This window comes from Saccopteryx bilineata, chromosome 1 (assembly GCF_036850765.1).
Source record: "Saccopteryx bilineata isolate mSacBil1 chromosome 1, mSacBil1_pri_phased_curated, whole genome shotgun sequence".
Lineage (NCBI taxonomy): Eukaryota > Metazoa > Chordata > Mammalia > Chiroptera > Emballonuridae > Saccopteryx > Saccopteryx bilineata.
The window spans coordinates 268,340,985-268,367,848 of record NC_089490.1 but is presented as its reverse complement, the minus strand read 5'-3'; the positions used below and the strand labels follow the sequence as shown (position 1 = coordinate 268,367,848).

At 40.9% G+C, this 26,864-nt stretch overlaps 1 protein-coding gene, 1 non-coding gene and 1 pseudogene across 4 annotated transcripts in view; 2 read left to right on the top strand and 1 right to left on the bottom strand.

The window, feature by feature from the left end:
• Window positions 1-23,364, bottom strand: part of ELOVL7 (ELOVL fatty acid elongase 7) — a 94,520-nt gene extending 71,156 nt beyond the window's left edge. The window contains exon 1 of one of the 3 annotated variants that reach the window (XM_066242739.1): window positions 23,177-23,364. The gene's annotated coding sequence lies outside the window, so the exon portion shown is untranslated. Of the gene's footprint in view, window positions 1-22,419; window positions 22,548-22,683; window positions 22,768-23,176 lie in introns of those variants that run through there. The other 2 variants (XM_066242764.1, XM_066242746.1) reach the window with 2 other exon arrangements.
• TRNAA-GGC (transfer RNA alanine (anticodon GGC)) lies at window positions 8,605-8,680 on the top strand. Its single transcript has one exon. It is a non-coding gene; the product is annotated as a tRNA-Ala (tRNA).
• A 2,111-nt stretch (window positions 23,365-25,475) lies between the features above and the next one.
• LOC136320402 (DNA-directed RNA polymerases I, II, and III subunit RPABC3-like) lies at window positions 25,476-26,348 on the top strand (annotated as a pseudogene).
• Window positions 26,349-26,864: the final 516 nt, after the last annotated feature.

The following is a 26,864-nucleotide window of genomic DNA, read 5'->3' as shown; positions in this document are numbered from 1 at the left end:
AGACTTCATTATCTGGAATGCTTTTACTCTTTATCAACCCCTCTTACTCCACTTCCTGATGAACTAGTATCCAGCCAAGTATACTTTCTTGCTGTTTCCTGAATTCTGTCTGTTACACCCTCACAATAACTGTAATAAGAATAAATCCTTCAGATTTGCAGGATTTTGCTTTTTTGTCCTTTTAAAAGTTATCACTTACTTTTAAGAGCATAAAAATTGTTTCCATTACTGAAATAAACCCTAACAATCATTGGACTTTCTCTGCTTTATTAATTGAACAGAGCATATGCCTAATACTGTCTCATTTTCATTCCTCTTCAGTTATTGTATTTATAGTTTTAGGAAAATATATTAAATGTATCACAGTATAGAATCTAAGGGAGCATTTCTAACTGATGACTTTTATATACGCAAATTCATAATTTACCCCTGTATTAGCTGCCAAAATGCATAAGTTTAGAAATTCATTTGCTATAGCTGAACACTACATTTTAAATTAAATAATGGGAATGAAAAAAATAGCAAAGTTATTAAAATATAAGTTGTCAGATTGCTTAATAACAGTAATATTTATTCACATGAAATAAACACTAAGTGAATTTCTATTGTTTTTAATATTTTCTAAGGACTGTTAATAGATACAATTTGTTAAGTAGACTGTATATCATTTTATAAGCCAAGAATCACTACAGTATGACCATATAGTCAACACTTGATTTACATTTATTTTATAATTTCCTTATTAATTGGATATTTGGTAGCATTAATGAATTACTCTTAACTTTTTAGGTGTAATAATGGTGTTCTGGTAATTTTTGTTAAGTCTTGATCTTTTGGAGACATACTGAAATATTTACAGATAAAATCAGATTAGCCATCAGCCTGGGTAATGTGTACACACAGTTCATTATATTATTCTCTCTACTTTTATAAATGTTTGGAAATTTTCATAATATAAGTTTTTAAAATGAAATAAAAACTCCTTGTTGAAAATGCTTAGGCCCTGGCTGGTTGGCTCAGCGGTAGAGCGTCAGCCTGGCGTGCAGGGGACCCGGGTTCAATTCCCGGCCAGGGCACATAGGAGAAGCACCCATTTGCTTCTCCACCGCCCCCCCCCTCCTTCCTCTCTGTCTCTCTCTTCCCCTTCCGCAGCCAAGGCTCCATTGGAGCAAAGATGGCCCGGGCGCTGGGGATGGCTCCATGGCCTCTGCCCCAGGCGCTAGAGTGGCCAGAGCTACGCCCGGGAGGGGCAGAGCATCACCCCCTGGTGGGCAGAGCATCGCCCCATGGTGGGCGTGCCGGGTGGATCCCGGTCGGGCGCATGCGGGAGTCTGTCTGACTGTCTCTCCCCGTTTCCAGCTTCAGAAAAATACAAAGAAAAAAAAAAAAAAAAAAGAAAATGCTTAAAAGGTTGTTTGTTTGTTTGTTTGCATTTTTCTGAAGCTGGAAACAGGGAGAGACAGTCAGACAGACTCCCGCATGCGCCCGACCGGGATCCACCCGGCACGCCCACCATGGGGCGATGCTCTGCCCACCAGGGGGTGATGCTCTGCCCATCCTGGGCGTCGCCATGTTGCGACCAGAGCCACTCTAGCGCCTGAGGCAGAGGCCACAGAGCCATCCCCAGCGCCCGGGCCATCTTTGCTCCAATGGAGCCTTGGCTGCGGGAGGGGAAGAGAGAGACAGAGAGGAAAGTGCGGCGGAGGGGTGGAGAAGCAAATGGGCGCTTCTCCTGTGTGCCCTGGCCGAGAATCGAACCCGGGTCCTCTCCGCACGCTAGGCCGACGCTCTACCGCTGAGCCAACCGGCCAGGGCTGGTTGTTTGTTTTTTTTAACTGTACTAGGAAATGGTTTTTGTTTCTTCATCTAAATAGTTCCCATTGTTTCCAAGAAACACTTTGTAACCTCACACAGTGATCTAATCATAAAATCCTAATTAGGCAGGTAGTTAGTCATGCCCCAGGCATATAACTTCTTTAGTAAAAGGTTTTAAACCAACCCTTGTTCTTTGGCATGTAGGGTAACACATTTTTGAAATACCAGAAGTTATGCCTGCCTTGCTTTCTCCAATCTCCCTATGTGCCCTCTTTAACTTCAAACGCATAAAAGAAGCTATAAAACTATATATTATTCACTGGAGTATCTGAGATCAGTTTGGCTCAAAAATTTTTACAAAAAATTCTCTACTGGTTTGGACATTCTTATGTCAACAGTTTGATTATGGGTGATACCTGTTTTCTTATTTTTTACAAGTTTCTGGTTTGTTGTTATAAGTTTTCCATATTTCTAAAATCAGCATATACTATTACCACAGTCAGCAAATAATCATATTTTTCTGATTATGTGGAAGTACTGATTTCCCATGTCAACCACAGAAAATCTGTCTACACCATAAATTTCTATACTTTTTTCTACATTTACTGTGAAAAATATTAATGAAAAAATATGTATAAGAAAGTTCATTTATCCACAAAAATATCTGTAGTATGACAGTATGATGGAAAGGGTTAGTTTTGATTGTCATTGGGAAATTCATGCTAGAGAAAATAATTATGAAATGAAAGAAAGAATGGTAAGATTTTGGTCTCCTTTTGGCAAGACAGTCTTATTGACTAATACAACTGAGTGCTCCTAATGGGCCCTCTAAGAGCAAATGGTCTAGAGGAGTCAGGCGTTTCTGGGAATGTGATATACGATATATACAATTTTCATTCTAAGCTTGGCTTGGACAGGGTTCATGTCTGGATACTTATTGGTAGCTATATATTTTTTTCTCTTGTCTTTTTTTTTTTTAAGATAGGAAAGGGATATAGAAGAAAAGTTTCTCTCCATCCTTAAATGAGAGGAAACAGTCATGTGTTTTTGACTCTTTTGCCCCCAACATCATTCTCTCCTCATCCTCTCTCTAAATCATTTTATTTGGGGCAAAACTAGTTGCCCATTCTCTATGTGAGACTTAGCTGAGAGGCCCTTCAAAGACCTTCTTCACAATCACAACTCCTGAGACTCAGTATCAGAAACTACAAAGTCCTTGGGGGAAGGGACCACTTCTTCATTCATTTATACAATTTTTACATCTCCAGTATCTATAGCCAATGCTCATTTCATAAACAAGTGAAATTGACCTAACATTTATTATTTTTTCAGTCTTTTCAAAAATTTTTATTTATTGATTTTAGAGAGACAGGAAGAGAGAGAGAGAAAGAGAGAGAGGAACACCTATTTGTTCCTGTATGTGCCCTGACCAAGGATCGAACTGGTAACCTCTGTGCTTCAGGATGATGCTCCAACCAACCAAGCTATTCGTCCAGGGTTGATCTAGCACTTAAAAAGTAGAAACCTTCTTCCTAGAGAATGAAGAGAACAGACATAAAAACTACCAAAAGATATATCTTTTATAGGGTTCAACTATTTAAGCTAATTGTATCCTTATACCATGGAAAAAGTCTACATAATTAATGCCAAAATTATAAACCTAATTCCAACATTAACATAAAAGGCTAATCCTTTTCATACATATAACCTTTGAAACTATGGTGCTATAGGCCTCCTCCCCAGAGATGACATGTATACACACGAATTTGATGTTCTGGAGAGTTTTGTGAACCTTCCAAAGCCCACCCACAGACCTAGCTCAGGTTAAAGAAGCCCTGCACCACCTGATGTACGTTGTTATTGTATATCATTATGAGAACCTACACTTTATTAGCCTAGTCATGGAGCCTTTGGAGAAACGCTTTCAAAGTGTTTACCTTCACTAATGCCCATAATAAGTAGTTAGCCAAACCAATATTAATTTAAAAAATATCTTCACATCTTTAGCAAAACTGTTATTTGAAATATTCTACATGAAGTAATTCAAGATCCTCTCTATAAGAACCTACTTGATAAACCCTTTTACAATTCATTTCTAGGGGAAAGAAATGTTGCCTTACAAATTGATGTTTGATGATTAAAATCCAAACCATTAGAGTTGTGAAAATAGTCTCTACTCTTTTGATATGAGCTCTCAGACAATAATTAAAATTTAGTGTTCCATTTATCACAACGATGTTACCTTGACTTTCTCCTTCTATGCTTGGATTTTAATGTATATATATTTATTCTGAGCATTTCAAATCACTTTTGAAAGAAAGTACATTGTAAATTATAATCTATCACATGCAAACTTTGCAGCTGTCCTATTTCATAAGCATATTATCTGCCATCCTCCATGCCTTTTTCCTAAAGTTGAGGGCACACTCTAAGGCCACATGTAGTAAGTGGCAGGGTGTAGAGTCAGAATATCTGTATTCTAGACCCAGGTCTGCCACTCCCCATCCAGGTGACCTTGGAAAAAAATCACTTAAATATTTTGGAGTCTCAGAGTTTTGATCTTTAGAACTGATTTCAGAGGCCTTATCACCAAGGATTGCAGTAATAACTGAGATGATGCATGAAAGTTGTTTGTTTTTTCTCATAACATACAAAGGCAAAGAAAGACAAGGGGTAGAAACAGTACCAGCAGCAGCAGCACACATTTGCCTGTTAATAAGGAGACAGCTAACAACCCATCCCTGCTCTGTCTACTGATGAAATGGTAAAGACCAAATTGGGGGCTGACGGATTTTTAGGGGGTGCCCACCAAAGCAGTCGGCACAAACTCTCCATTGGCCTCACCCCTCCCTAGCCCCACTACTTCCAGAAATTCTCAGGCAGCCACATAAAGGGGATGAACTTTGCCTAAGAATCAAGAATGGGGACAGGAAAGGGTTGTTAGCTGAGATAGCATGGCTTGACTGGATAGTTTATTCATCGCTGCTAAGACAATGTATTTTTCAGGGTTAGGTTATATAGCACATGGAAATCTGGACGAGGTACATCATTACATTGCTCTGAGCTTCAGTTTTCCCACCTGTAACATGGAAAAGCATAATCCTTGCCCCATTTAAATTCCATAGTAAATATAAGGAGTAACTAAGGTCGTTATTTATAGCAAGGATGGGTATGGGGCAATTAACTTCAAAAATTCAGCAGTAAAGCAGATTCAGAGTTAAGGCTAACAAAGAAATAATAATATTAAGTTAGAAAAGCACTTGAACTCTAATCAGAACTTGCTTCTGGTCCCAGCATTCTAAATAGGCTTGTGACCTTGACCAAATAACTTGGCCTTGCTGAATTTCAGTTTACTCACCTGTGAAAAAGGAGGTTGGCATAAATAACCTCTAACGTCCTTTCCAGCCAGAGACACTTTCCCATGTCTTTAGCAGACAAAACAAACAAATTCATAGACACAGATGACCGAAGGGTGATTATCAGAGGGAAAGAAATGTGCGCGAAGGATGAAGAGGGTCAAAGAGGTCAAACATATGGCGATAGAGGGAGGCTAGACTTGGAGTGGTGAGCACAAAATACAATATATAGATGATATATTATAGAATGGTACCCTTGAAACATATATTATTAACCAATGTCACCCAATGAATTTAATTTAAAAATATTATGAGAGGAATGAAGGAAATTAAGAGAGATGATGCATGAACTTTTGTAAATTATGAATGGCTAAGTAGGCATCAGTTATTATTAATTAACATAAGACCTGCCTTTAACAAAATATTGTCCACATACTCACATCCCAGCCAAGGTTTTGCTTCTTCGCCCCTGAGGTGAGATAACTCTGAGCATGTGCGGTGGGAGTGAAGTCCAGGTGCCCACAGTGGTAGAGTAGCATCTTCATTAACATACCCTGCACTAGCTGCCTCCCTTCCCTTTCTCTGTTAGTATTCTCTAGGAACACCTCTCAAACTGCTTACGATATAAATAAAAACCCACCTACATCAGAAATTCAGATTAAAAGTGCTACATTAGCCTGACTTGTGGTGGTGCAGTGGATCAAGCGTCAACCTGGAATGCTGAGGTCGCTGGTTCAAAACCCTGGGCTTGCCTGGTCAAGGCACATATGGGAGTTGTTGCTTCCTGCTCCTCCTCCCTTCTCTCTCTCTCTTTGTCTCTCTTTTCTAAAATGAATAAATAAATAAAAATATTTTTTTTAAAAGTGCTACATTATAAAGTGGTAAAAGCATGGGCATATCAGCACTGAAGTTCAGACCTAACTGGGTCTGATTTCCAGTTCTATTTCATACTAACCACATTACTTTGGGCAAGCTTCTTAACTTCTATATGTATCACTTTCTTTGTTTATAAAAATGGAACAATATTTGTAAAGAATAAATGAGATGAGGCATATGTAGAAATTAGTAAACTGCCTATCACATAGCAAGTGTCCAATAATGCTATTATTATATAAATACTTTTATTTTTCTCATTTACCAGTTCAGTCTTTTTCACTAACTTGTAAAGCTTTAGAAAATAACTACTGGCCCTGGCCAGTTTGCTCAGTGGATAGAGCACTGGCCCATCATGTGGATGTCCCAGCTTCAATCCCCTCAGGGCACACAGGTGAAGTGACCATCTGCTTCTTCACTCAACCCTCTTCCCTCTCTCTTTTCCTCTCCTGCAGCCATGGTTCAATTGGTTTGAGCAAGTTGGCCCCAGATGCTGAAAATGGCTCCATGGCCTCACCTCAGGTGCTAAAATAGCTTGGTTGCCCAGCAACAGCCCCAAATGGGCAGAGCATCGTCTGATAGGGGACTTGCCAGGTGGATCCCAGTTGGGGCTCATGCAGGAGTCTGTCTCTCTGCCTCCCCACCTGCCACTTAAGAAAAAAAAAAAGGATGGAGGGAGGGAGGGAGGGAGGGAGGGAGGGAGGGAGGAAGGGAAAGGAAAGATAAGTCTGAATTTAAAATAAGTTTTATCACCTGACCTGTGATGGTGCAGTGGATCAAGTGTCGATCCTGAAAATGCTGAGGTCACCAGTTCGAAACCCTGGGCTGCCTGGTCAAGGCACATATGGGAGTTGATGCTTCCTGCTCCTCCTCCCTTTTCTCTCTCTCTATCTCTCTCTCTCCTCTCTAAAATGAATTTAAAAAAATGTTTTATCTTGCCCAATTTAACCCATCAGCTTAACAGCACTAAAAAATTTATCAATTTTAATAGACTCTAGCTAATGCTATACTATGTATCTTTGCTTTCCATTTTTATGGAAGTCATTTAAGAAAGGCAGGAACCAGCTCTAGGTTCTACATATTGATTCACATTATTAAAATAAACTTGAATGTTACATGTATGCTAAAAGCCTAATTTCAAAGAAGTATGAGTTCATTAGCATGGTATGCTTAGCAAAGAAAAAAAAATCCATGTATTCTGCTTTTTAAATTCCCAATGGCAAAATTTTATGTTGCCTTTATTATCATATGCCTTTAAGAAAACTACAGAGGCAAAGGTTCTGATTACTTCCTATGCTATGGCACAAACTGTCATAGTCAGACTAATAACAGCAGTAATGTTGACTGGATCTGGTTGATTAAAAATATTGCTTCCGGTAAAGAATAAAAAAATTTGGTATAGACCACAAACCTTGACTTTAACCTTAAGACGTATAAATATGCAAAAAGTCTACAACTTTCCAAAGCAGTTTCAAGTTTTCTTGAGGAAAAATACCCCCCTAATATTTTTTTTATGTAAACCATATTCAGAATTTATTTTCTACAATTTCCAGTTTTAATTTTCTAAGTGAATTAAAAACTTAAAAACAAAGCAAGATTGGGATATTATCCTCAAAGTTTTTATAATTGTCTCTCCAATCTTTTTAGTTTTCCTGCTTACTATTTTATTCACTAACTTTTATGGAATCTTCCCAAAGAATTCAACAATTCAACATTCCTTTCACAGAAGCAATAATACCCTTTCCGCTTGCACTTATATTTTATGGATTTACATACTTATTTAAATTATCTAATCACAATAACAGGTGTAACTGGCATCAACAGGTTTGCAATAAATACAAGGCTATGTTGAGCCAGTGACCCAGCAGTTGGCACAGGAAACAGGCTCCTAGCAGCCTCGGCAGCACGAAGTCCGCTTTATGAAGAAACAAAGCGCAGAGGCTCACTGGTCAACTGGTTAGAATGTTCGGATGATTGTCTTTGTATTAGAATAAACCATATGCAATTGTCAACCTCCAACTGTCTTTCATCTAGAGAAATGGCAAGTGCATACAGTCAACATAAGATATATTTTATTGATATTAATTATTATACCTACTACCCATTTTTTTCTCCCTTTGAACAATGAATAGTGATTCTCACAATTTTTTTTTTCAATTCCATTGTATGTTTACCCAGGAACTCACCTTAAGCTACTGAATAATCAGTAATTAGACTCCGGGTTCCTAAGAATTATTATTACCTTCTTTATAAAAGAAGTTATTTCTACCTTCTTTTTTTTCTTCAAGTTAAAGTCACACGTGTTAGAATTTCAAAGAGGTTGAAGGAATAAGCCTGTGCCTTCTAGCTAAGTGAATGATAAAATAGCAGAGGCATTAAAATGAAAGGTCAGCATTAGTTTGTTTATTGGTTTGCTTCTAAGACAAGTATTTTCGGCACACAGGATCCAACACAGCACTGCCTGTCTAGAGAAGGCAGGAAAGACGGGTACAAAGGGGTGTGAGCAGAGAAATCCTGGGACAGACTTAGGATAAATCATCCTCAAACACAAGCACCTTTGGCCCTGGCTGGTTGGCTCAGTGGTAGAGCGTCGGCCTGGCATGCGGAAGTCCCGGGTTCGATTCCCGGCCAGGGCACACAGGAGAGGCGCCCATCTGCTTCTCCACCCTTCCCCCTCTCCTTCCTCTCTGTCTCTCTCTTCCCCTCCTGCAGCCAAGGCTCCATTGGAGCAAAAGATGTCCCGGGCGCTGGGGATGGCTCCTTGGCCTCTGCCCCAGGCGCTAGAGTGGCTCTGGTTGCGACAGAGCAACGTCCCGGATGGGCAGAGCATCACCCCCTGGTGGGCGTGCCAGGTGGATCCCGGTCGGGCGCATGTGGGAGTCTGTCTGACTGCCTCCCGGTTTCCAGCTTCAGAAAAATACAAAAAAAAACAAAAACAAACAAACAAAAAAACACAAGCACCTTTTACTTTTGTTCTGTCCTTGTTATGCCATTTAATTATAATAAGCAAACAAATCACAAACGTGCTATTAAGACAAAATCCAGAAATATAGGACAGAAAAAAAAAAGGGGTTGTATTTAGATGAAGGACTACTAGCAAACCCTTTTTGTCTTGTTCTCACGTTTCTACAACTGACCCTAAAAAGTCTAAGTCAGGTTTCTAATTGTGGTTGCCCTGATGCCCACGCAAAACTATCACATGATATTAGAGCCCTAGTTTCTCTATACTATCTAAAGCATCAACCCATAGTTAGTATGCAGAGTAAGAAGAGCCTAAACATTGCAATTATAGCCTGACCAGGCGGTGGCACAGTGGATAGAGCATCGGACTGGGATGCGAAAGAACCCAGGTTGGAGACCCCCAAGTTTGCCAGCTTAAGCGTGGGCTCATCTGGCTTGAGCAAAAAGCTCACCAGCTTGGACTCAAGGTCATTGGCTCGAGCAAGGGGTTACTTGGTCTGCTAAAGGCCTGTGGTCAAGGCACATATGAGAAAGCAATTAATGAACAACTAAGGTGTCGCAACGAAAAACTGATGATTGATGCTTTTCATCTCTCTCCGTTCCTGTCTGTCTGTCCCTCTCTCTGACTCTCTCTGTCCCTGTAAAAACAAACAAACAAAAAAACATTGCAATTATACCTGGCTTTCAATCCTGGCTGCATCTTCTAACCATAATCTTCAGAGTACACATGAGTACAGAAAAGTAAAAAAAATTAAAAAATTAAAAAAGGAGCTCTCTGCCTCCCCATTTCTCACTTCAGAAAAATTAAAAAAAGAAATGGAGCTCACTTTTTCTGCTTTTTTCATCTGAGCACCTTTCGTCACTTTTCTGCACTCATGCGGACTATGCTGCCCACCTTGCTGGCTTTAGAGGATTCGTGAGAAAATGCATTTGGAGTGCCTTCCTGTAATTATTACTGATATTTAAAAGGAACCAAAACTTTTTACTTCATAACTGTCAATGAAAGGCTTAAATCTTAAATGCAGGCATGAGCATTCTATAAACATGTGACACAGAGGATGCCCATGCAGTTTATTTTCTTATTATTTTTTTATTCTCATATTTTTCTAAGAGAGAGTGAGACAGGAAGAGAGAAAGAGAGACAGGAACATCAAGCTGTTCCTGTATGTGCCTTGACTGGGGATCGAACCGGCAACCTCCACGCCTCAGTGTGGCTCTCGGACCAACTGAGCTATCCAGCCAAGGCTTATTTTTTTTTTTATTGATTGATTGATTTTCAGAGAGATAGAGAGCAAAGGGGGAAGGGGAGCATTCATTTGTTGTTGTGCATTCATTGGTTGCCTCCCATATGTGCCCTGCTCAGGGATCAAACTCACAACCTTTTCACTTCAGGACAATACTCTTAACTCACTGAGCTAACCAGCCAGGGCTGCAGTTTATTTTCTATTCCAAAATTGTTATGCAAACTAGGCATAATAAAGTTATGAAATGTAAACACTGAAGGCAGTTGGCATTTCCAGATCAGATAGAGAAATGAGACAGAGCCTCAAATAGGAGGAGAGGTTTCAGAGAGATGAAGCTGCAAATACAAATTTTTTAAAATGTAAATATTTTTTAAGCTTTTTGAGATAACTCCACACTGCTTTAAACAGTGGCTGCACCAATCTGCATTTCCACCAACAGTGCACAAGAGTTCCCTTTTCTTCATATCCTTGCAACATTTGTTGTTTGTTGCTTTATTGATGATAGCCATTCTGACACATGTGAGGTGATATGTCACTGTGGTTTTAATTTGCATTTCTCTGATGATGAGTGACATTGAGCATTTTTTTCATATGCCTATTGGACATCTGTATGTCCTCTTTGGAGAAGTGCCTATTCAGGTCCTTTGCCCACTTCTTAAGTGGATTTTTTTTTACTCTGTGTTAAGTTTCATAAGTTCTTTATAAATTTTGGATATTAACCCCTTATCAATTGTATCATTGGTGAATATATTCTCCCATTCAGCGGATTGTCTTTTCATTTTGTTGATGGTTTCCACTGCTGTGCAAAAACTCTTCTGGTTTTATGTAGTCCCGTCTATTTTTTTCTTTTATTTCCCTTGCCTGAGGAGATATTTCAGAAAAGAAAATATGGCTACAAGAAACATCTGAGATTTTACTGTTTTCTTCTAGGAATTTTATGTTTTCAAGTCTAACACTTAAGTCTTTAATCCATTTTGAGTTTATTCTTGTGTGTGATATAAGAAGGTGGTCTAGTTTCATTTTTTTTTTGTATGCATCAGTCCAATTTTCCCAACACCATTTATTGAGTAGACTATCTTTACCCCACTGAATGTTTTTGCTTTCTTTGTCAAATATTAATTGACCTATCAGTGTGGGTTATTTCTGGGTACTCTATTCTATTCCATTGATCTATATGTCTGTTTTATGTCAGTGATATATTGTTTTGATTACTATGGCCTCACAGTATAGCTTAATATCAGGTAGCCTGATTCCTCCAACTTGTTCTTCTTTCTTAAGATCCCTATGGCCATTCAGGGTCTTTAATGGTTCATATAAATTTTTGGAGTATTTGTTCTAGTTCTGTGAAATACTCCATTGGTGTCATGATAGGAATTGCATTGAATCTATAGATTGCTTTGAGTAGTATGAACATTTGATTGATGTTACTTCTTCCTATCCAAGAACATGGTATAAGCTTCCACTTATTTGTTTCTTCTTCAATGTCTTCTAATTTTCTGAGTACAGGTCTTTTACATTCTTGGTTAAATTTATTCTTAGGGATTTTATGCTTTTTAAAACAACTGAGAGGCCCTGGCCGGTTGGCTCAGCGGTAGAGCGTTGGCCTAGCGTGCAGAGGACCCGGGTTCGATTCCCGGCCAGGGCACACAGGAGAAGCGCCCATTTGCTTCTCCACCCCTCCACCGCGCTTTCCTCTCTGTCTCTCTCTTCCCCTCCCGCGGCTAAGGCTCCATTGGAGCAAAGATGGCCCGGGCGCTGGGGAGGCTCTGTGGCCTCTGCCTCAGGGGCTAGAGTGGCTCTGGTCGCAACATGGCGACGCCCTGGAGGGGCAGAGCATCGCCCCCTGGTGGGCAGAGCATCGCCCCTGGTGGGCGTGCCGGGTGGATCCCGGTCGGGCGCATGCGGGAGTCTGTCTGACTGTCTCTCCCTGTTTCCAGCTTCAGAAAAATGAAAAATAAAAAAAATAAAACAACTGAGAGTTGGGATTGTTTTCTTAGTTTCCCTTTATGATAGTTTATTATTGGTGTATAAAATGCAACTGCTTTCTGGATATTTATTTTGTATTCTGCTACTTTGCTGAATTCAATGATCAATCCTTGTATTTTTTTGGTGGAATCTATAAGATGCTCTATATACAGTATCATGTCAGCTGAAATAACAGAGTTTTACTTCTTGCTTTCCACCCTTTTGGACGCCTTTTATTTTTTCTTGTCTGATTGCCACGGCTAGTTCTTAGAGTACTATGCTGAACAAGAATGGAGTAGCAGACATCCATGTCTTGTTCCTGATCAGAAAGGAAATACTTGTAGTCTTTGCCCATTGAGTAATATGTCAGCTGTACATTTGCCATATATGGCCTTTATTACATTGAGGTATGTTCCCTCTGTTACCACTTTGCTGTTTTTTATCATAAGTGGGTGCTGAATTTTATCAAATGTTTCTTTTTGTAACTATTAATATGATTGTGTGGTTTTTATTCTTCATTTTCTTTAGATGGTGTATCACATTATTTCATTTGTGGATATTGTAATAACCTTGCATCCTTGGAATAAATACCACTTGATCAGGTTGCGTGATATTTTTAATGTATTCCTAGGTCTGGTTTGCTAATATTTTGTTGAAGATTTTAGTATCTCTGTTCATCAGGGATATTAGCCTATAATTTTCTTTCTTTGTAGTGTCTTTACCTAGTTTTGTAATTAGGATAGTGCTGATCTCATAAGAGGAACTTAGGAGTCTTCCCTCATCTTGAATATTTTGAAATAGTTTGAGAAGGATAGGTGTTAGTTTTTTGAATGTTTTGTAAAATTCACCTGTGAAGTAATCTGGCCCAAGACTTTTATTTGTTGGGAGTTTTAGATTTCTGCTTCAATATCACTAATTGTAATCTGTCTATTCATATTATCTGATTCTTCCTGATTCAGTTTTGAAAGACTACATTTCTAGCAGTTTATTCATTTTGTCCAGCTTGCCCAATTTGTTGGTATATAGTTGTTCATAACATTTACTTAATATCCTTTGTATTTCTTTGGTTTCAGTCTTCTCTTTCATTTATGATTTATTTATTTGTGTCCTTTCTCTTTTTTTCTTGAGTCTCATTAAAAGTTTGTCAATCCTGTTAATCTTTTCAAAGAACCAGCTCTTGGTTTTATTGATCTTTTGTTTTTTTAGATTCTACTTTATTCCTGCTTTCATCTTTATTATTTCCTTTCTTGGATTCTTTTTGGGTTTTGTTGTTCTTCTTCAAGTTCCTTTTAGTGTAATTACATTGCTTATTTCATATTTTTCTTATTTCTTGAGATAGGTCTGTAATGGTAGGAATTTCTCTCTTAGGACTGAATTTTCACTGTCCCTTAGATTTTGGTTTGTTGTGTTCTCATTTTCACTTTGTTTCAAAGTATCTTTTGCTTTCTTCCTTGATCTCATTGTTAAGTTATTTACTGTTTAGTAACATGTTATTCAGGCTCTATGTCTGTGTGTTTTTCAGTTTTTTCTTGTGATTGATTTCACCATTGTGGCCACGAAATATGCTTGATATGATTGTCTTCTTAAATTTATTTAGACTTGTTTTGTGTCCTAACATGTTTCTCTCCTAGGACATGTTCCATGTACACTTGAAAAGAATGTATATTCTGGGGCTTTGTTGTGAAATGTTCTGAAGATATCAATTAAATCTATCTGATCTACTGTGTCATTTAAGGCAGCTATTTCCTTATTAATTTTTTTGTGTGTGTGTATTTTTCTGAAGCTGGAAACGGGGAGGCAGTCAGACAGACTCCTGAATGCACCCGACCGGGATCCACCCGGCACGCCCACCAGGGGGCGACACTCTGCCCACGAGGGGGCGATGCTCTGCCCCTCCAGGGCGTCGCTCTGTTGCCACCAGAGCCACTCTAGCGCCTGAGGCAGAGGCCATGGAGCCATCCCCAGTGCCCGGGCCATCTTTGCTCCAATGGAGCCTTGGCTGTGGGAGGGGAAGAGAGAGACAGAGAGGAAGGAGAGGGGGAGGGGTGGAGAAGCAGATGGGCGCTTCTCTTGTGTGCCCTGGCCGGGAATCGAACCCAGGACTTCTGCACACCAGGCCAATGCTCTACCACTGAGCCAACCGGTCAGGGCCTCCTTATTGATTTTATGTCTGAAGATCTATCCATTGATGTCAGTGGGGTGTTAAAATCCCTTATTATGTCTGTATTACTATCATCTCTTCCTTTTCACCCACTGAATATATAAAGCCCTCTGTTCTTATTATTTTTTAATTTAATTTTATTTTATTTATTTATTTATTTATTTATTTATTGGTATTTTTCTGAAATTGGAAATGGGAAGGCAGTCAGGCAGATTCCCGCATGCGCCTGACCGGGATCCACCCGACATGCCCACCAGGGGGCGATGCTCTGCCTATCTGGGGCGTCGCTCTGTTGCAACCAGAGCCACCCTAGTGCCTGAGGCAGAGGCCACAGAGCCATCCTCAGCGCCTGGGCCAACTTTGCTCCAATGGAGCCTTGGCTGTTGGAGGGGAAGAGAGAGACAGAGAGGAAGGAGAGGGGGAGGGGTGGAGAAGCAGATGGGCGCTTCTCCTGTGTGCCCTGGCCAGGAATCAAACCAGGACTCCTGCACGCCAGGCCGACGCCCTACCACTGAGCCAACTGGCCAGGGCCAAGCCCTCTGTTCTTAAATAATTGCTAGTTGAAGTTAAAACAAGACTTTTTCTAATTTGTTTAATTGTCTATTCTCCTTGGTATGCTTACATGTGTAAAACATCAGCTTTACAAGCAGATTATTTTTGAATATTTGTAAATATGGTAGCATGCTAAATTGACAGATGACCTTGAATTTCAATAATACACATCATATATCATGGAAGGAAGCATGATATAAACATATTTTTAGAGAAAGATATCCTAGATGTGTCTCTGTGACTCATCCAAATTGGACAAGTTATAAAAATGTTGAAAACTAATACAAATTTGGTACTTTACTAGATTGATCTTCTCAAAAAATTGACATGTCCAATTATTTCTAATTGATTTAGATATGTTGAAAGCACATATGATTACATTGTCAAGTAAAATTATTTTTTTAAATGGTAGAAGTAGGCACACCATCATAAATATTTCTAAACAGACTAGTATCCAGATGAAATAAGTTACCATATAACTTATAAGTCTGCCATGTTAAAGACAAGACTTCAACCATCTGGAGAAGCAACCACACAGGTCATGTACACCAGCAGCCTAGCTTCATTGTCTCCTTTAACATAAGGTAATAGGGCCAGACCTACCCCAAGTTAGGGAGTTTCAGAAGTTCATATTCAAAAATCACTGAGTGTCAGCTTTTTGTCAGACAAGATGCTAAAGCCAGTCCAAGCCTGTGAGCATTCAAGGGAGGTTAACAGTAGCAGTACAGTGTGATAAACAATGATTAACACAGACAGGGAAGCCAAGCAGAGTAAGGCAGACAAAGTTGTCCTCCTGAAGTGAAAGAAGGAAGACTGGGAGTTAGGGCAGCAGCAAAAGGAGTGAGGGCAATAATCAAATTCAGGCCAAGAGAATGCAAGTGTGATCGGAGAATTACAAGTATTAAAAAATCACAGCAGAGGAAGGTGTGAGATGAGGTTGCCTGGGTATGCATGGGCTGGGGTCCTGAGAGCCTGGTTTGACCCACAAAAGATTTTGGATTTTATCTCAAAGTTAATTGGGAGCCAAAAGCAATCTATAAGAAGAGAGAGGGCCTGTTAAGATTGTATTATTTTTTCATTTTTATTACATTTATTGGGTGACATTGGATAACAAAATTATACAGGTGTCTGATACACAAAACTACAACACATCTATACACTGTATTGTGTGTTCACCACCATAAGTCATGTCTCTGTCTATCACCATTTATCCTCCATATCCCTAATCCACCTCCCCACATTCTCCATTGCCCCAACCCCCACACTGTTGTCCATGTCCATGAGATATTTTCTTTTTTTGCTCAATTCCCCCATCCCTCCATCACCCAATTGACATTGTCAGCTTGCTCTCTATCTATTATGAGTCTGTCTCAATTTTGCTCCTTAGTTCATTTTGTTCTTAGATTCTACATATGAGTGAAATCATATGGTACTTTTCTCTCTCTGACTGGCTTGTTTCACTTAACATAATGCTCTCCAGGTCCATCCATGTTGCTGCAAATGGTAAGGTTTTCCTTTCTCTTTTCCTTTTCTTTGTTTCTCTTTTTAATTTTTATTTTTTTTAGGGCCATGTGTATTCTAGTGTGTAAATGCTCCAAAGCTTTTTTATCCATACATCAACTGATCAGCACTTGGGCTGCTTCCAAATCTTGGCTATTGTAAATAATGCTGCAATGAACTTAAGGCACATATATTCTTTTGAATTAGTATTTTGGGTATCTTTGGGTATATTCCTAAAAGTGGAATCACTGGATTATAAGGCAGAAAAGCTTTTGATAAAATCCAGTACACATTTATGATTTTAAAAAAACCCAGCAAAGTGGAAATAGAGGGCGCATACCCCAACATAATAAAGTCCATATATGATAAACGTACAGCCAACATCATACTCAGTGGGCAAAGACTTGTTTCCCTTGTGATCAGGAACAAGACAGTGATGTCTGCATGTCTGTTACACCATTCTTATTCAAGATACATAGTATTGTAAGTCCTTGCCACAGCAATCAGACAAAAAGACATAAAAAGCATCAAAAAGGGTGGAAAGCAAGAAGTAAAACTGTTGTTATTTCAGATGACATGACATTGTACATAAAGCATCCTAGAGATTCCACCAAAACCTATGAGGATTGATAATTGAATTCAGCTAAGTAGTAGGATACAAAATAAATATCCAGAAATCAGTTGCACTCTTATAGTATACATCAATAATAAACTATCATGAAGGGAAACTAAGAAAACATTCCCATTCACAATTGCTTCAAAAAGAATAAAATACCTAGGAATAAATTTAACCAAGAATGTAAAAGAACTATACTCAGAAAATTATAGACACTGAAGAAAGAAACTGAAGGAGAAACTAATAAGTGGGAGCATATCTGGTGTTCATGGATAGGAAGAGTTAATATCATTAAACTGTCCATACTACTCAAAGCAATCTATAGAGTCAATGCAATTCTTAGCATGATACCAATGGTATGTTTCACAGAGCTAGAACAAATATTCCAAAAATTTATATGAACCATCAAAGACCCCGAATAGCCACAGCGATCTTGAGAAAGAAGAACAAAGTTGGAGAAAACACGATACCTGATGTTAAACTGCACAAAAAGGTCATTGTAATCAAAACAGCATAATACTAGCATAAAAACAGACATATAGATCAATGGAACAGAATAGAGAGCCCAGAAATAAACCCACACTGATATGGTCAATTAATATTTGACAAAGGAAAAAAATATTTGATAAAGAAAGCAAAAACATACAGTGTGGTAAAGGTAATCCACTCAATAAATGGTGTTGGGAAAATTGGACAGATATGTGCAAAAAAGAAAAAAAGACTAAACTACCTTATTACATCACACACAAGAATAAACTCAAAATGGATTAAAGACTTAAGTGTTAGACTCAAAATCATAAAAATTCTAGAAAAAAACATAAGCAGTAAAATCTCAGACATCTCTCGTAGCCATATTTTTCTGATATATCACCTCAAGCAAGGGAGACAGACAAAATAAATAAATGGGACGACATCAAACTAAAAAGTTTTTCCCAGCAAAGGAAATCATCAACAAAGGAAAAGACAATCCACTGAACTGGAGAACACACTCACCAATGATACATTTGATAAAGGGTTAATACTCAAAATTTATAATTAACTTATAAAACTCTACACCAAGAAAACAACCCATTTAAGAAATGGGCAAAAGACCTTAACAGACACTTTTCCAAAGAGGATATACTGATGGTCAATAGGCATATGAAAAGATGCTCACTCTTACTAATCATCCATCAAAGAAATGCAAACTAAAACCATAATAAGATTATCACCTCAAACATGTCAGAATAGATATCATGAATAAATTAACAAACCACAAGTGTTGGCGAGGATGTAAAGAAAAGGAAACCCTAGTGCACTGTTGGTTGGAATGCAGATTTGTTTACCCACTGTGGAAAGCAGTAAAGAATTACCTCAAAAAATGAAAAGTGGACCTGCCTTATGACCCAGTGATTCCACTTCTAGAAATATAAACTACCCAATATGCTAATTTGAAAGAATATATGCACCCCATGTTCTTTGCAGTGTTATTTACAATATTAAGATTTGGAAGCAGCCTAAGTACTGACCAGTAGATGAGTGGATAAAAATGCTATGATACATTTACACAATGGAATACTACTCAGCCATGGAAAGAAATGAAAATCTTACAATTTGTAACAGTATGGATGGATCTGGGAAATATTATGCTAAGTGAAATTAACCAGTCAGAGAAAGACCAGTACCATGATTTCACTTATATATGGAATCTAAGAACAAAATAAACTAACAAAATAGAAACAGCCTCATAGATACAGACAACAGACTGACAGTAGTCAGAGGGGAGGGATTTGGGAATCTGGGTAAAAAAGGTGAAGGGATTAAATACAATAATCTTCATAGACATCAATATGATTATCAGAGGGAAAAAGGAGAATAAATGATGATGGAAGGAGACTTGACTTGGGGTATACAATACAATATACAGATGATGTGTTACAGAATTGTACACCTGGCCTGATCAGGTGGTGGTGCAGTTTGTAGAGCATCAGCCTGGAATGCTGAGAACCCAGTTTTGAAACCCCGAGGTTGTAGCTTGAGTGCAGGCTAATCCGGCTTGAGCACGGGCTCACCAGTTTGCATGTGGGGTCACCTGCTTGTGTGTGTGATCATAGACATGACCTTATGGTCGCTGGCTTGAAGCCCAAGGTCACTGGCTTGAAAAAAGGATCACTCACTCTACGGGAGGCCCCCAGTCAAGGCACATATGAGAAAGCAATTGATGAACAACTAAAAGTGCCACAAATACAAGTTGATCCTTCTCATCTCTCTCTCTTCCTATCTGTTTCTCTCTAAAAAAAGAAAAAAGAAAAAAAATTGTACACCTGAAACCTATATAATTTTATTAACCAATGTCACCTCCACTAAATTCAACTTCAATTAAAAAAAATAAAAGAACAGAGGGCTTTCTTTTATGTATACCCAGTGTTGCAATAATCCGTGTTATAGGTTGAACTGTGACCTCCAGAAAGATGTGTTGACATCAAATCCTCAAGTACCCCAGAATATGATATAATTTGTAAATATATCTTTACAGATGCAATTAGTTAAGATGAGGTCATACCTTAATCCAATATGACTGATGACCTTGAAAGATAACAGTCATGTAGACAGACCACTAAGAGAATGCTGTGAAGACTGAGTTAGGTATTGGAATATAACATCAACAAGCCTATGACTGCCACTGTCACCAAGAAGCTAGGAGAGAGAAATGAAATAGACTCTCCTTCAAAGCCCTCAGAAGTAATCAATACTGTTGACACCCTGATTTCAGACTTCTATCTTCCAGAGCTTTGAGACAATACATTTCTGTTGTGTTAAGCCACCCCAATGTATGGTACTTGGTCACAGCAGTCCTAAGATACTGACATAGTACCAAACATGCAAAAGTAGTTTAGTAATACTGTTCATATTGAATTGAGTTATTGCTACTTCAGAGAGAAAAAGGTTGGCACAACACATCTGTTCCATTTTTAAATTTTCTTTTAGAAATTTGACAATGTGTATTAAGAACCATAAAGTTGACCATACCTGTTAACAAAGTAATTCCACTTCTGGAACACTATCACAAGGAAACAAACCCCAATTTCTTCAGTGATATATATGCAAAGAGAAGTATTACTATAACGTAGGTTGTTTATAATTTGCTGCTAACATACCTGTCCAAAAATAAAGGACTGGTTGAGTACATCACATTGTAATTACTGGAATATAATGCAGACAACAGGACTTCTGAAAATTATATAAGATTAAAAAATGCTTACTATTTCTTTATAGAAAAAAATAGAATACTATAATTCTATATGGAGTGGCTTAGGAAAACATGCATAGAAAAAAAATAGAGACAAAGGTAAAATGGCAAAAATATTCATTGTGGTAGAAATATGTTCGGTGGGTCAGAACTCTTCTTGACTCCCTAATCTCACCACTTCGGCACCTCCTTTCAGTTTTTTTTTCTCCTTTCCTCAAACCTCCTCAGGCAAAGCCAGTTTTCCCTTGACAATGCCTCTCAGGATTAATTCAGGCCCATACTGCCTTATACAGAGGTTTTATTGGGGGAAAGGTTTCTATTTGCCTGTCTACAATCTCATCCAACTATCATATCCACTATCAGAATAAGAGTCATTCTACAGCCAAGTATATCTGATATGGTAACCTCTTCATTTATGTTGTATGCACTTTTATGAATTGTTATATTTTTCAATAAAAATGGGGGGGGAGGGTTGGTAACTTACTGTGGTTTCATATCTTGTTTTGATAAGATTAGAATTCATACTGCTCTGTTGATATGGCCCTACTACATTATACTTCTAACTGTAGTGTTTATTTGCTGAGGTAAATGGGTTCCTGCTCTCTGCCAACATGGTCCTGTTTCATTACACTTCTGAATGTAATGTTCAGCCAGGAAAGCTGGGTTCCCGTCTGCAGCAATGGAGTTGGCAGAGGCTTTTCTCCTCTTCTACAATGCCTGCCAGCTCCCCCATGTCTGACAATGCAAACTCCTTAACAATCGGCAAATATGGCTTAAAAATGTCAAAGTTTTCTATCATCAGCAAACCCACCTGATCTCTGCTACCTTAAATCATATTGATCACATTTGGCAAACATTTATAAAGAACTACTAGTTGTAAGGCCTGAAGATGTAATTAATGCCCTAAGCTGTTTTCAATCTTTTCGTGGCATAGAACATTTATTAAATAAGATAACAAACAGCAGAAAATGACATGTGATAAGTGATAAATGAGTGTGGGGGGTGGAAAGGAGGGAGATTGGTGAAGAGAGGATAGAGAAGGGTAATAATGGTGATGACTAGAAGGAGGAAACAAAGGGAAAATTGAATAGATTCCATGACTGGGAGAAGGTTGGTCCGAGATAGGACCACTAAATTGGGCACCCAGGTGACTAGGAAAATAGAGGGGACCCATGACAGTAATGATGTCAACGAGAAGTGCTCAGGCAAAGCAGAATATTACCACACACACAGAGTGAGAGATGTACACTCCAACTGAGTAGTAGGACACATGGAGAGCACAGAATACCAAGCCAGATGAGTAAAGGTGATAATAGTGGAAACAATGTTCTATGAATTCTTCAAAAGGAGAACCCAAACTAGTACAAAGTGACACAAGGAGGAAAAGAGGGTCCTGAGAAAGAGAGTCCCGTAAATATTCTTGACGCAGCGCACTACTTCGGGACACCAAGGACCAAGAAAGGGCCTCTGGGGAGGTAATATGCAGTGGTTAACAGCCCTGGTGCTGGACCATAGCCCCTGAGTTGGAATCCCTTCCTGCTAGTCCTTTGCCCTTCCCCAAGATACTGTCCTAGTTTCTTCATTCGTGAAGTGAGCATATTATCATTTACCCAACAGGGTCGTTGAGAGGATTAAGAGTTAATACAAGCTCTTAGAACAGTGCCCTGCACACAAAACACTCGATAAATATCTGCCATTAGAGGAAAAGAATATTTTTAGTCCTCAGTGACCTTGGAGACAACAATTTCTGGCCAGTAGGAGCAGAAACTACAAAGTAAGGGAATTAGTAAGCAAGTGAGCGTGAGAAGGTGGAGGCAGCCACAAAAGTATCGATGACTTTCACAGCAGTTAAACAATAAAAGTGAAGAGTGAAATAAAGAGTAACCTGCGAGTGCATGGTTAAGTGAAAACGCTTTCCGAGTGGATATCTCAGCAAGGAAGAGAAGGCTTGGCTTGTCAAAACCATTCTTCAGTCTGTGGCGGACTAGTTTCCCTAGCCACACAGTGAGCTGGAAGGGGTGGAGACCCGGCCCTCCAGTCCCGGCCATCCCCGCAGCTCCGGACAGCGCTGTCTCTGCATCCGGTAATTTTGAATCAGCGATGACTGATTACCTAGGGAGAGAGGCCCATTTCCTCGCGAACGCTACCTTGGAAGATGAAACAGGCTTTCCCATTTCCCTCTCTGGCACGACCTGTTCCAGGGCTCTGTACTCATCACTCCCCGCCTCGGCCACGAGCAGCCGCCGGGACAGGATGCAGCTCCGGGAGCTAAAGAGGCAGCGCCCCACTGCAAGAGCAGCGCTCCAAGTTCATTCCAGCCTCAAGGACACAAAGCGCCCGAGAAGGGAAGGAAGCAGAAAGCAAGGGGCTCAAGGATTCTAGGGGGTGGCTAGCGAGGCCAAATCGCGGACCTGGGAAAGTGACCTCAACGGTCAAGGTCGAACAGATCCTTCTCTTTTCCAGTCCCACCGGCGAGCACCTTTGCCCCCACTGCCCTGTTCAGCAGGACCCGCACCGCGTGGGAGCTCTTAGGGGAGGCGCAAAGCCCAGGGACAGCCAGGGACCACAGTCCCTCTGGGACGCTGGGGGCGGCGCGGGGCTCCCGGAGCACGCAGGTGAGCGCGGAGGCCCCGCCCCCCGCGGGGAAGGGCCTTCTCCCGCAGCCCGCAGGCCGAGGTGCGGGAACTTCACAAGCCCCCCGCCCCGAGAGCCCAGGGAGGGCCCAGCCAGGCTCCCCGAGTCTCTGGCACTCGGATCCCACTCTCCACGCGCAGCGCCCAAGTTCCTCCATCCGGCCGCGCCCGATCTCCTGCCCTCGGGGTCTTTCTCTCTTCCCCCATCTCTTCTCCTCCGTGCCTCGTAAAAGTTTGGTCCCAGCCTGTGGGCCCAGAGCCCCGCACTCACCCCACGGGGAGCGGAGACGAAGCGCCCGGCGCGCGCGAAAGCAGAAGGTGGGATCGAGCGCGGAGCTCCTCAAAGCCGCCCGTGCAGCCCCGCTGCCGATTAAGTTGAAAATGGGGAGGCCGCCGGGGTGTCACCTGCCCACTCTCCCACCCCGCTGCGTGACGCCGCGGCAGCACCGCCCCCGCCCGCCCGCCAGGTACCCGCGAGGGGCGGGAGGGCGGACCGGGGCGGGGCGGCGGGGAGCGGAGCGCGCCTCGGGTCCCGCCTCCGCCCCGCTCCTCGCCGCCAGCCCCATCGCTCGGAGCGCCGCCCGGGCGGGCAGTGCTGGCCGGATTGGAGGGTCGGTTCTGGCCGATGGACTAATATTTCTTTCCGAGCACAAATTCCGTCACCCGAAGTCATCTCAAGACTTCGTGTGAAAATTGTCCGGCACGATTCAGGAATGAAATAGTAGAAAAATCTGAGGCTGGCGGGGGAGAGGGAGAAAGAAGGGCGTCCCTGCTCCGGAAAAGACAATTCTTACCTGAAATGGAGGCCAGAGCCAACCAGGGCGAGAGGCCGAATTTGGGTCAGTTCTATCCTCTGCTTATTAAGAGAATTGCGCAAATATTGGGGAGTAGAAGAGGCTTTTAGAGCAAAGAAGAGCAAATTCTATTTCATATGAGTTTACTATTTTCCTGTTAATAACAGCCACCGCTGCAGGAAACAAGATCTAGCAAACTTTCTCCTTACTTGCTACTGTTGGACTGGGGGGCGGTATGAGGGTGCCCGTTAGGCGGGTATGCGCATTCCGTCATCTTTTAACTTATCTGGCCTTGTTTCTGGTTAGAGACTTGTAAATGCTGTTAAGTCTGGAATCATGGCATCAGTAGCTGGAAGGCAAAAGGGGGTCCAAAGAAGTCAACGATTTTAAAAGCAAAACCAAGAACTGAAATTGTGTTATCTTCCAGAAACCTGAAAAATAATCGGAGGGGTTGAAGTCCTGACTCAAGCACCTCACAAACGTGGCCTATGGGTTTGTGCTGAGGTCTAAGCATGAAATCACGACAAAGGGGGGAAAATTACTAGAGAAAGTGGGTAGGGAGGACACTCAGTGGGCTAAAATGTATTTCCTCTCAGGGTTTGCCTTCCACCGCTTAATACTACCGAGTCAAACAAGAGGTTTTAAATGTTTTATGTCAAACTTTGAGAGCCTCAACAGTAGCCATTGAAAGGAAAGCAAAAAACAGGAAAGAAATGTAAGGGTTTTTCTTTCCTTTTAGATAAACTTTGCTTTCGTAATAAAAACAGGTTGTTTAGTAGATTTGGGAATTTTGGGGGGAATTGGAGACAATTGCTTAATGATATTTGCCTTTGTCACTATCTTCCAATCTCTATATATTTGTGAAATTTTAAATATGCAGAAGGTCAATGGGTTCATTTACTTAACAAACATTTATTGAATGCTACCATGTTCCAGGTCCTGAAGATCCAACAGACAATAAAACAGACACAGAAACCAATCCTGTTCTTGTGGAGTGTACATTCATTCTGTTGGGGATGACAATAAACAATATGCAGTGTTCGTGTTGTGATAAGCACAAAGGACAATAAAGAAGGAAAGGAGAGAGGGGCTTTAGGGGGGGGGGCTGCAATGTTAAAGGGGTTACGGAAGACCTCAGTGGAAGGAGGCATTGAGCCAAAATATTAAATGTGCGGAGTGGTATGCCTGTGTGGCTATCCGGTTAACAGCACTGCAGTCAGTGGAATAACAAGGCTAAGGGCCCTGGGGTGTACTTGGGATGTTCATGTTCACTGAACAGCAAGGAGGCCAGAGTGGATGAATTGGTGATTGAGGACAGTAGTAATAAGTGAGGTCAAAGAAGTAAAGAAAGCATTTTGAGAAGTGATGTCATCTGACTGAAATTTTAAAAAGGAGGACCGTGCCAACGTTTTTGAGAATACATTGGTGGAGGGGTGTGAAAGGGCAGAAGCAGAGATGATTAAGAGGATCTTACAATAGCTGGATGAAAGCTAAAAGTGGCTTGACTAGGTTAGTAGTTGTAAAAGTAATCAGGTTTTTAAAATATTTTCTGAAGGTAATACCAACAGGATTTCCCAAGGATCTGATGTGGGATGTGGTAGAGGAAAAAAGAAGTCAAGAATGACCTCAGGATTTTTGCCTTGAGCACTCGGAAGGAGAGAGCTGCTCTGTACTAAGAAAAGGAAAACTGCGAGAGCTTTTCTCCATACAAGGGGGTATGCAGACTCCTAGTCATGGTCATTCTGTCAGTCCGTGCCACTCCATGGCCCATTCACCATGGCTGGTATCCTGTTTGAGGATTTTTTTTTTTGTGACAGAGACAGAGAGAGCGACAGATAGGGACAGAGAGACAGGAAGGGAGAGAGATGGGAAGCATCAATTCTTCATTGCAGCTTGTCTCTCTAGTTGTTTATTGATTGCTTTCTCATATGTGCCTTGACCGGGGGCTACAGCAGAGTGACACCTTGCTCAAGCCAGCGACCTTGGGCTCAAGCCAGCGACCTTGGACTTCAAGCCAGTGACCTTTGGGCTCAAGCCAGTGACCATGGGGTCATGTTTATGATCCCACACTCAAGCCAGTGACCCCGCGCTCAAGCTGGCAAGCCCGTGCTCAAGCAGGATAAGCCAGGGCTCATGCCGGATGAGCCTGCGTTCAAGCCAGCCACCCCAGGGTTTCAAACCTAGGCCCTCTGCATCCCAATCTGTCACTGGCACCACTGCCTGGTCAGGCTGAGCATATTTTTGATTTGAAAAACATTGACCCGGAGGACAAGAAGTTTGACAGAGTGGTTTTTGACTGCATTGTGACAGTGAATATTTTAAGATGGACTTTATCTTGGATGTAAACATTTAGTTTTACCCTGTAGATCTGGGTTACAAGTTCTGGTTGGTCATAGCCAGTACCTTGTGTGGATGATGGTTAATACGCCCCCAGAGATGATAGACCTTCCAGGGCTGACCAAGTATGTAAAGTATGGGAAATTATAGAGGATTGAGGAAGATGAAATTTCCACTGAAGTGGCAACAAGTCTCTTAACTCACATGTCCGGTGCGGGCTTGCTCATGAGGCTGCAGGGTGATGTCAACATCCTGCATGGATTTGAAGTGGATTACAGAGGTTATCTACTGATGAAGAAACTGGACTTCTGAACCACCTGGGAAGCCAACCTAGCTGCTTAGTCATTCAGGTTATGGACATCTGTTTAAGCCTGAGCAGCAGTGGCTGTTGTTCACCTGTGCAGGAGGGGCTGGCTCGATGTCCACTGTGGGTGCATCTGTAGGTGTCTGGGCTCAATGGGAGCCTGACTCACCTGTGAAAGACCCAGTGGGAGAGTTTAAAATGAACCAGAAGTTGTTTTGTGAGTATGATTTTTTTAAATTAAACTTTACTTTTCCAGACTTTCCTCCCCTTAGAAGATTGAGTTAAGAAAGCTGGTAGAGGATAGTCAGAATTGTTTGGGAGACTGATTTAATTTGAGATACCTCTTAGATATTTAAGTAGGAATGTCAAGTCGGCATTTGGCTACACTAGTCTGGAGTTCAAGAGAGAGCTGGTGATAAATGTTTGGGAGTAGTTAGCATCCAGAATCCAGATGATATTTAGGACAGGAAATGAAAATGGCTAAGTGCACCAAGAGTAAGACTAGGCACTTGAGAAATAAATCC